Source organism: Halichoeres trimaculatus, unplaced genomic scaffold (assembly GCF_033239565.1).
Source record: "Halichoeres trimaculatus isolate MK-OKI-2021-1 unplaced genomic scaffold, fHalTri1.1 fHalTri1_scaffold_18, whole genome shotgun sequence".
NCBI classification, from domain to species: Eukaryota; Metazoa; Chordata; class Actinopteri; order Labriformes; family Labridae; genus Halichoeres; species Halichoeres trimaculatus.
In genome coordinates, this window is record NW_027437196.1 from 24,683,082 (window position 1) to 24,694,397 (window position 11,316).

General features: G+C 41.6%; 1 long non-coding RNA gene across 1 annotated transcript; it reads left to right on the top strand.

Moving 5' to 3' along the window:
- The first annotated feature begins 4,398 nt into the window (after window positions 1-4,398).
- LOC141807647 (uncharacterized) lies at window positions 4,399-10,795 on the top strand. The gene is made up of 3 exons (XR_012599851.1): window positions 4,399-4,439; window positions 9,120-9,592; window positions 9,688-10,795. It is a non-coding gene; the product is annotated as an uncharacterized LOC141807647 (long non-coding RNA).
- The last annotated feature ends 521 nt before the right edge of the window (window positions 10,796-11,316 follow it).

Below are 11,316 nucleotides of genomic sequence, written 5' to 3' on the forward strand. Positions count from 1 at the left end.
TTAAACTGAATAAAATTTGTTTTTTAAGCTAATACAGGTGAACGTTTTTTACTGTAACTCTAACACTTTGTCGCTTTCCATTGATATGCTCTGTGTTTGAACTAAAAATGTTTAAGGGTAGTGAAAAGTGCCTGTCGCATATTACTACTTGAGCAGTCCGAAAGACTTCATGTACTGCAACAGGTAACAAAGAAATGCAGCAAGCACACTTTTCAAAGAAGATGTTATCAAAACAGGTTCATTATTTTTCTTGAAAATAAGTCAAGAATAATTGTGTGCACTGTGCAGGTGGTTATGTTTCACCATTGAGGAATTTCACCCATGATACATTATTTCTCAATAACCGTCCCTCCAATTCCAGAGTCTGACAACAGTGAATCTCCTCCTTAATGAACATTTGAACATTAAAGTTTAAGATCCCATATTATGCAAAAATCACTTTATTAAGTGTTTTAGTGAAATTTGTGGGTCTTTGGCTTTCCTCCCAGCCCACAAAATGTGATATTTAATGACGAAACCTGTATTTAGTAGTGCTAATGAATGTAAAATCCTGACCTAAAACGAGCTGTTTGGAATTTCTGGTGTTTCCCTACGTCAGCGAGTCCCTTTTTTGACCAATCAGGAGCAATTCTGACCTGATTGGTCACCGGAGCAGATACCCCCCCCCTGTGCATGTGTGTGCTAGTCACTTCACGGCCGACTGCTGGACAGTACAACAGAGAGCTAGCGAATAGACTGGTCCTGAATCGAGGTGCATTACCAACCATCTGTCAACAAACCTCGGACCCTGGAAATGTGAGTATTTTAAATGCTGTGTGCTGTGGAGCAGATGGAAGAGCTTTTCCTCAGTGTCCCCCCTGTCTCTGTGTTAGCTTCAGGGTGCTAACTTTTCAGGATGCTAGCCTGTTGTTTGAGCCTGTAATGTTAAGGTAAACGAGCTTTGCTGTTTTCTAAACATTGTGCACTCGGAGCTCATGGCGCCGCTCTCAGTGACGCTGAGGAGCGGGGAGGTATCAGCGGTGGCTCATTTACATATGAAGGCCACGCCCACTAAATCAGAGCGTTCTGAACAGAGGGGCTATGAGAGCCCGGAAACAATGCTGCTGCTTGATTTATTGGCTTTTTGGACCAAAACATGTTATTACCATTTAATGAAGACATCAATAATATTAAACTGAAGCAAAGGAGAATAATATGGGAACTTTGAAATTAAAAATGACAGTCAAATCAAAACATGCTGTCTAGTGGTGTAACAAAATTAATGGGAGGGTGTTGTTTTTGTTCTTTTTTAGTCTTTATTCTGCCCCTCTGTTGATCCCATAGTAGCTTTCCATGATTTACAGCTCAGAAAAATATCTACTTTTTTCAATCGGTGTTTCAACCCAGTTTTTCACCAAGTGGTCCGGTATGGATCAGTACAGTTTGGTACGGGTTGGATTGGTAAAGCCTGATACTTCTTACATTTCGACAGCCTACCACTCCCATTCTTGGTAGGGGGCATGTAAACTGGATGCCAATTGCCGTGTCTGTTGCGTAATAATCTGACAACACATAGCAGTGCAACCAAGGGGCAACATCCGGTTTGTAGAAATTAAGCCAATATGGAAGTGCTTAAAGTTACTGCTCATTGAGAATCTGTTTCAGGCTGGCTGCAGAAAGACCAGAAGTCACGTACACACCCAGCAATAAAAACTGACTTTTACAGCATTAAAAAACATATTTTCAGCCTGGTTCAAAAACTCAGGATGGGTCTAAAACGCTGATTTTGCTATCGACACACACTGTCAGTGAATGATTTTTTTTTTCGAACTTGGAGGTTTAGAAATAATTAGGATTGTTTGATTGTTCAATCAGAGACACAGCTCAGGTCACATGACTGACATCCCGTAGCTGTTGAAAAAGAAACTCAAAGCCGGCATCATATCAAATGTGGCTGCGTCCGTGGAGTGGCTTTGTCATATATCAGGAACAGATGGGTGATGTGGCAGAGAATACGTCCATGTTTTATACAGTCTATGAGTGTGACACAGTGTACCCCACTAATAAATCCAATGAAGAAGAAAAACGTGACACCGTAAACAAAGTGCAACAATGCAAGACATCCAGCAATTCGGCTTCTTTGTGTTTTCCATGTTGCTCTTTGTTACAAAGAACAATCAAACTTTGTTTCAGAAAAGTCTGTGTCCCGCATGGAGAAATCAAGCCAGTGTCACACAGGCAGTGACGATTCTTTCAACAAATCAATGTACTGCAGTGTTTCCAGCTCCACCTTCTGGGGTCGGATTGGTTTGTCTGGCACCCCAACAGAAGGGTACCAAAAGTGGGACTGTATGGGTCGGTAATTTGGGGATCTGTCAATGGGTAGTGAAAATAGAACTTTAGAAAACTTTCATTTCAGCCTCTGTCTGACACACTTTGTTTCAGCTGTTGTCTCTCTAAGGCTCCCCGCCCAACAAACCTCCTTTCCTCTGATTGGCCAGCTCTCTGGAGGCCTGTCAGGGGCAGCGGTATGGGCGGACCGTGGTGTTTGAGGCCCAACAAAAGAACTCATAAAGGTTTAAAAACCTGCATGTCTTTCAATGCGAACATAAATTTATATTTGAAATCTGGGAAAGCATATTACCCCCTCTTTAAACCAATATTCTATGTCCAGGTATCATGGGACCAGGTGAATGGAACTTCTGCAGGAGTATTTTGTCTCCTTCAGCTCTCCTTCTTAGAGTTTTCAAATTGACACACTTTAAAATAGAAATGAGTCCAATTTCACAGCTTTGACCACAGATGGTGTTATCCCTTCCTCTCATGGGGGAATTTTTGGAAATCATCATTTGGTTTAAAGGACAGGATGTTGCTCCTCTTTTCTCTACCAAAGATGGTTGGAGTTTCAGCAGTTTCTCATTCAATGAGCATGAAGTTTAAACACAGATGGGAATTTAAATAATCAATAATCCAGGGTTCACAGACAATGAGTGGATCAATAATCATGACAGCTCCATGCTGTTTTGTGGAGCTGTTGACTTGGTTACTGAAAGAGCAATAATGTATCAAAAAGATGAATGCTCCCTGACGTTAAAATCCGGAGCAGAGATGACCAATAGCCCCGCTGTCATCGTTGCCATGTTGGAAATGTCGCTGGTAGGTGATGGGTTTTTCACTCAGCGCCCTTCACATTCCTCTGTCCCCCGAATAAAGAGCTGTGTTTAAACAGTGTCCGAGGAACCCTCAGACCCCAGACGTGTGATCTATCTAAATCATCTTGTTGGCAGCCTTCTCAGGAAACACCACCACAGCTATAACTCACGGTACCAGTGCTTCAACTGGGATGTGCATAATTCCTGGGCCATTATGAAAGGGTCTGGGTCTGGCAGCGAAGACCCGTCCCTTGTAGCAAATCCCTCATCTCCTGCCTGCAGTCCAAGCAGCCGTCTGGAAATATGTCTCAGTCAAACAACAACAGAGGCACACGGTGTAATAGTGCCTTCATGCGCTCCAGCCATGAGCTGAGCTGTGGGCAGCGCTGCTGTTTCCTCGAGCATACGCTGGAAAAACATCAGCTGCTCCAGGATCGGAGCCCACAGGTTGGTTGTTATCTGAGAATCATTTACAAAGATGGTCAATTTATGTGCTTTTTATTGGCACATCATGGAGAGCAGGGCAGTGTGTGGCTCCTAATCCTTTTTCAATGTGCTATAAAAACTGAGCTGTGCTTTTTATTTGGAACACCAGAAAGACAGAAAAAGGCTCTCCCAAAGACAAAATGACTATTTCACATTACACAGAGGAGGAGAGGGGAAACTCTCTCTTTTAAAAAGCTGCAGTTTGTTTACATTGTGTTTTAAATTGTGTTACAGAACAGATTTATACCACCTCACCATGTTGGCTGCTGCTGTCTGCATTTAAACACATTATGATACTCATTTATGCGAGGAACTGTAGCATGTACATGTCAACATTGTTTCAGACAAGCAATAAATGAATTCACTGATTCTGGCTGCTATTTTATTATTGATGCACAAGAAATTTGTACAGCTTTAAAACTTTCTGCACAAAAGAAAGACTCAGTTTCAGTCAAAACTAAGAACAAACAAAGCAAAAACACATTTTCCTCCCCACATATATTTGATGGATCCTACCAAAAGTAAAGGGTTAATTTTTTAAGTGATCAATTAACTAACCTAACTCTTAACTTACTCTTCGTTGTTCAACAATGATGTAAACATATCCATTCAGGTTATTAAATCAATATCAAAATACATTTAAATACAACGCTTGCCCAGATTGTGCATTTCTGGGTGTATTTGTGTCCAGTCCCTCCTTCCTCTCCTTCACACTTGGTACCTTCCAATTAGCACACTTCCTCATAAACCAATGACAGGCTGCAGCTCTGTTTGATAGTTCCTGGTTTTGAGGTGGAAGCCCAGCATGGTGGGACAGAACAGGTAACAGAAACAAACTACATTTTACAGTTTTACCCAGTGGGGTGGAAGTGAAGTGTTGAAGCTCTCCAGCCAATTGGTTCAGAAAAATATTATCTCTCGAGGCTCCACGTGTGCACCGGGGACATAACCAGAATTTCAGTTTTGGGTGGGCCAGACAAATTTTGGCAGGGCCTTAAGTTACAAAAGTTTGTAGATCATTAATTTGATAAATAGAAATTACTGAAAACATACTACTGCTACTATGTGTGATTTTAAAGCGGATTTGGTTGATTTTTTTTTTTTTTAACCTTTAATTGCATTCTTTTAACCCTTTTGTGCATCCGACAAATCTACCTGCAACTGCTCACCATGGTACTGCCCAAGAAGTGGTGCTCTAACGCATCAGGAGGCTGCACCACTATGGCGTTCTGTTTATTATGAGATTTAAGAGCGGGGACATTAACCACCATGAAATAAAATAAATAAGAATCCACAGTCTTTCCAAAAAAAATATTCTGATCCTGCCCACATAAAGCTAAATGTTTTGTAACTCAGTTATTTTTTTGCCCAACAGGCTAAAAATACAGCATTTTACAAAGACAGAGCATCTCACAGTGACAATCACTAATCACTAACAAAATGAACATGAAGAGACAAAATTTTACAATTTAAAGCCAACTTAAAAAAATAAATAAATAAATATGAATTTAAAGAAAAGTTTAGGTTGAGCCTATTGAAAATTGGGTGGGCCTGGGACCTTTGGGCCCACCCATAATGCTGCCCCTGGTGCACACGACCCCCCTGCTGGTTGATGATAGTTCTACTAGTTTGTAATACATTCAAGACTGTCCTGCAACAGTACAGCCATGGCAATGACTGACAAGTTAAAGAATTGGACAAGTCTTAAAAATGCATTTCATATTTTGTTTTTTCATGTTATGATTATTGTGATAATAATAATGAATTGTATTTAGAGCGCACTTTTCAGGACTCAAAGAAACCATGAAAAAAAACATAACTCAAAAACATAATTCGACTTAATTGACAGTACAATCAAATTAAATGCTAACTTGAAAAGTTGAGTTCTTTACAGAGATTTGAAGGTTGATGGGTCAGAGCAGTTTTGGATTATGAGGGGAGTGAGTTCTGTGGATGGAGAATGCTGTGTCTCCTTCAGGTTTGGTGTTTGGTTCTATGAGGTGGAGACATGAGTTGTATTGTTAGTAACGCAGGTTACAGGAAGGAGTGTGATGGTGGAGAAGGTCAGTGAAGTAGGAAGGGGCCTGGTTGTGTAGGGCTTTGTGGGTGAGGATGATTCATTAATTAAAAAAAAAAAAAAAAAACTTTTAACTACTAGTGTTTTTAAAAATGTTGCAGTGTTTCAACAAATAAGGGGTAATGAATGTGCTTTTGTGAACACAAAGACAGCAGTAGTTGTTTGGGCATCTCAAGGACTTTATTCATCTCTATTCAGAATCAAAATATGCTCCACTATGCTGAGGCTCACGTGATTCCTCTCATCTGGGAACAACTTTTTCTGCTATGAAGGAAGCTCTATTGCAGGGTATAAATGAAGTTTTGTCTTTCTCAAAGACTCCATGAAAATAAATAGTAGGTTAACAAATAAATGTTTCTTAATCGACAAGCCTTAAAACGTCGCCAGTAAGTTGTCCTAAATGAAATAAGTGTCACTGCGCGCTTCTCTAAATTCTTCCTGGATTTCTCGACATACACTGCAAAGCGTCAGCAAAGTATGACCCGTCACAAGGTTTACCTATAAAATTAATGATTCATGTCAAAAATGTTCAGTGTGTTTCTTTAAATCCACATGTAGCTTCTAGTCTTTAGTGTTATCACTGGCTTTCACACACACATAGACTGGTGGTGGCATGCTAGGCTAAATTACCTCATAACAGTGTCAGAGTTTTATGTAACCTCAAGCTGAGTACAATAGCAATAAACCAATCACACAATGTGCTTCAAAATCCTCATACCCTCTGCCAGTATCTGTAAATTACTTGAGTCAGTTTTCTTCATTTGCTTCGACAACCTCACCATGATGCTAATTAAGTTGATTTTCTTACCAAAGCCCAGCATGTTAGCATGCTAGCACATTCACCAAGTAGCCCTGAACGCTAACTATGTACATTTGTGACTGAAGGAGAGGTGGTTAGTTTTGCAGGCACATGATTTTTATAAAGCAGACAACCAGTGTGATACCTAGCCATCACCATAACAGTAATTTTGGAGCCAGGAGGGAGCACGCCATGACAATAACAACAAAAAACACACTTCAAACTTTTATGACTTTGAAAAACTTCTCAAAGTGACTTTTGTATCATCCCAAAGCTGAAAAATAATACCTCATGTCTTTTTCCTTTCAGCTTGTTCATTTTTGGACACTTACACCCCAAAGTTTACCATCTTTAATTGTTATCATCACTGTGAACTGAACCATAATTGCTTAAATATGCATCATTTGTGTTGAAGAAATAGAACTTGCATATTAGGAAAAGAGCTTAGACAATGTTTCATTTGAGAAGACAAAGACAGATCTGGTCAGTTTCTGGTTGCACTGTAACAACACAGACCTCCAAGATCGTTTGACTTGAGCAAATCCAGACTTAGTAAGCCGTCAGATACCCTCCACCTCTGCTCCATTTTGCTGCCTGTGAAGCCTGCGAGCAGCTCTGCAGAGGCTCTTGATGGACTGCTTTCTGTCCTCCTGTCTGTGTCTGAGCGTGCAGCCAGGCGTTAAGCTAACAGAGCAGATCTGGCTCTCATTAACACCGTCTTGTCTCCCTGCTCCTCCTTGGCCTGCCACAGTGTCGGCCCGTATGGATTAGCGCTCAGTGGAGCCCCTCAGGAGAGCAGTCATGCTGTCATGTGTAAAAACGTTACGAGACGTCGGGCATCGTTTCATAAGGTGTCAGGTTGCCAGACGTCGCTCACTTTGTCACACTCACTGCCGGTCTGCTATCAGGTAATCGTTCTGCCAGGCTGACTTCTACGAAGAAAGTTTGTGGATGATCGGAAAGATTGTCTCCTGACACAGGGGGTGTCTGTGGTAGTGATAAACTAATATGTTTGCCATAAGGTCAGCTCTGTGATAATGAGACTGTGATACGGCTGACAATGTGAGGCACATCTGCTCCTCTTCAAGTTCTCTTTAAAGGAGTTCAGGACAAGACTTCAGGCCCTCCTATCATGGGATTTAATCTTTATAAACCCCCTTTTTTCAAAACCTCTAGACGACCTCCCTCACTCTTGCTGCTTCCCCGAAGTGGACAGTTTGAATCACAGCTTGAGAAATATCTTAGTCATCATTATTCATGGAGTCAGTGTTTTACTGTCCAAAAGAAGAGACTCCCTCAGCTTTTCAAGGTTCTGTTTTGAATCTGATTGATTTATGAGCCCATGCAGTGACCTCCACTACAGAGTCTGTTTTTAATGGGGTGAAGATCATGTCCTGATTCAATCCAGTCCTGATTTCTGGACTCGTCCCTATTTTTTTCAGAGGTTTCTTCAGATTGTCTGGGTCTTCTATTGACATGTAAATGAAATCCTCAAATTCTTTGCACTTTCACCCTTAGGTACAATTCTATTCTATTCTACAATTGCTGAATTATTTCACATACACTCTGCTGGGTATTGAAAAGGGTTTCTGGCTTCATAAGGACATTTTTTCTGCTAACTGTCACTGCATTTGTCATGTCTTCTCTCTAATTAAGGTTATTTTGGTTGAAATAAAGACATTCAGTCGATCAGACCATGAGTTTCATGAAGGCTGATTTAAGAGTTTGGAGGAGCACTGAGTCCACGGAAAGGACTGGGAAGTCCAGACCTCATATTGAACAGCCAAATTCAATTCAACTGACAAATTTGTGATTGTGGTGCAGCCGTAGCAAAATGACCCCAAGGATCCTGCAGGTCTGCAGTCTGTTTCACTGTTTACGTTCTGAGGCGAGGTAGAGGAAAATGCCCCCTTTCCTCTGGCTCTGGACTTCCTGTAAAGTCCTCCAAAGCTGCGCTCTGGCCTCTCTAAGGTTACCAGAAGTCTGTGAGGTAATGACCGGCGTGCCCAGAACTGATGGCTCTGTCACTGCAGGTGGAAACACTTTGATTATGTGGACCCTGGTGTTTACATTGTTGCACCCGTTTACATTTAGACCCTTTGACATTTCGTCAGGCGATGGCAGCTTCCAGTTTCAGGACTCTGATCTGTTTTGAGCGGCGTGACCTGCTGCAGGCCTCTGTGTCCTTTGGGTTACAGAGAAGTCAGTCAAATCTCCTTTTCTCTCCAGTCCATGTGACAATCCTTGAACCTTCATGTGTGGGCTTGGCTGATGCATTTTTTATAGTCAGTAATATTCCTGCTGAGGAGAGTACCTGAAAGATCAACGTGTTGAATGTGTTGTAAAAACACCTTTAGGAACAGAGAGGAGCTAACCTACATCCTTACAGCACTGGGTCCTTATGTGTAACCATCAATCATAGCAGGCCTCTTAACTTAATAAGAACAGGCCCCAGGTAAGCAGGAAACCTCCATCCCTGTTTGGTGTGAACCTCTGGCCTCGGCATGTAAGTCAATTCAGCTAGTAATAAGGCTATAATTGAGTTTCCTTGTATTTGATACTCTGTCAATCTAATTTAAACCTAAATGATTGCGTTGTAACTCACCCTTGTTATTCTCAAAAACAGGGCGACCTGTGTACAGGAGACAGGGACTCCTCACCCTCCTAGAGAAAACTCCACTCGCGGTGGGGGTTGCTTTCATCCAGGCTTCAGGTTACTGTGGCAATAAGCACCAAGGGCCGAGGACAGGCAGGCAGCAGGGACGCCGCAAGATGTAGAAACAAAAAATGGAAGGATGAGTTACTTAATTCATCGGCCTACCACCCAAACTCGCGCTTGTTCAGGGTGCTCCTGGGCCTCATGTCGTCATTCAGCGTGTCAGTCCAACCAGCCGGATCTCACTCATCCTGCCGCGACAACATGGCAGAAATACCCATGTACTCTGGCCATCAGCTTCTATAATAAACTAATCACTCTGTATCAACACGGGCCGGGTGTAAGCTTTCCACATGCTTCAAACATTTTCATGAACTCGACGCATGCTTCTGCCGCCATGAAGGGAAAAAAACAAGGTTCCACGTTAACAAACTGCCTTCTGGGTAAGATGATTGGCATGTATGGAAACAAATTCATTATTTTGTATAAATAATCGAGCCCCCGTGTTGTAATTGCGCTGCTTGTTTTTCTTTGCCAGGCTGATCTCGATTGTGGGGTTGGACCAGAGAATTTGTTGTAAACCACCAAGACTAAAGACCCTAATTTCACTGACTTTGAAGAGACAAGGAGGTCTGGAAGGCACTGGAAGGACTGTCTTTTCAACATAGAAGATGTTTTTCCACTCAGCCCTACAGAGAGGATCTTTTTGGCACTTTCTCTGGGGCTTGCAGGGTCATGTAGCTCCAACCTTAACCTTATTACAAGTCCACATCACTGTTTTTTTTTCCTCCTGACCACTTGCAGCCCTTTGTGCCTCGTAAGTAACCCGAGTTTAGGTTTATTACTGCAAACCACAGGAAGCCCAGGCTCTTTGACTGCTTGGTGGACAATTGAATTTGAAAACACAAAGCCAGCCTCCACCTCTCCCACCTTCCCACCAGCGGGCTAAAGTCAAATAAAGCTCTCTTCGAGGAAATCGTGCCCAGGTCACACAAACAAAAGATACCTCACATGTCCGTGGGTTTCATTTCAGTCAGACTGCATGTATCCACTCTTCACTTTGTCCCAGGATTACCTTTCAATCAGATTATGTGGAATAACAGGCGTGACAAGTGTTTTGTAATCACATAGCTCGCTAGAGTCATTTAGTGGGGTTCAAGCACCGGCTCTTCTGTCTGCCTAATGGGCTGAAAGAGGGCATTGTTTGATCTCTGGTTACACAAAGCTACTTACAGATCAAGAAACAAGAAAGCAGGTCTGTAAGTGGGGATTTGTCAGAGTAATCTTTGTCAGCAAGGCCCAAAATACAATGAAGTTCAGCTTTGTTGTTGTGTTTTGAAAAGTTGTAAACTGGCACAAAGAGGTGCCCCGAACAATGGAGTGAGAAAAAGAAGGTTTATCCGTCATCCGTAACATTATTAGGTGATTCAAGCTCTTAATAACTCCCTGCAGTGAAATCCTAAACCCTGGACATGTTTGACATTCTTATCCAATGGAACGAACCACTGATGGTAAACGATTGATGGCACATCTCCAACTCCTCTAGTTGCACAGCAATGATGCTTACTTTCCTCAGCCCACATTCAAGTCACTGATAAGGCTCTGAAGATCACTGAGGTTAGATTTGTAAACATTAGGACTCACTCCTTTGTGGTTTTTGTTATTATCATCCTGTCACAGTTTAAAGTTCAATAGCTGTCTTTTCGACAGACACCATTTCTTCTTTACCCTTGGAATAAAATTCTTGTTTATGTATATGTAGAGGTATAGGAGAATGCAGGTACACATGCTCTAAAAAAATAAATAATACAGATGAAATAGTTACAAATAGAAATGTTTAGTATACAAAAATATAAAGGTGACACTTTAACCCAGTGGTCCCCAACCCCCTGGCTGTGGACCAGTACCGGTCTGTGGGTCAATTTATACTGGGGCCACACATGAAAAATACTCAACTTACATTATTTCAGTTTGATTTATTTTCTGATTTTGAACAAGGTTTAATTTTGAAAAATGACCAGATTTTCTCAGTCATACCTGTCGTGAATTTCCTCTAGTTGATTTGAGCAGAGGTACAATTAAATAAAACACATGGATTCTAGCTGCCAAATTCAGGAAACTCTCCAAATATAAAGTATATTGTACCAAGAGGACAAATATACACCAG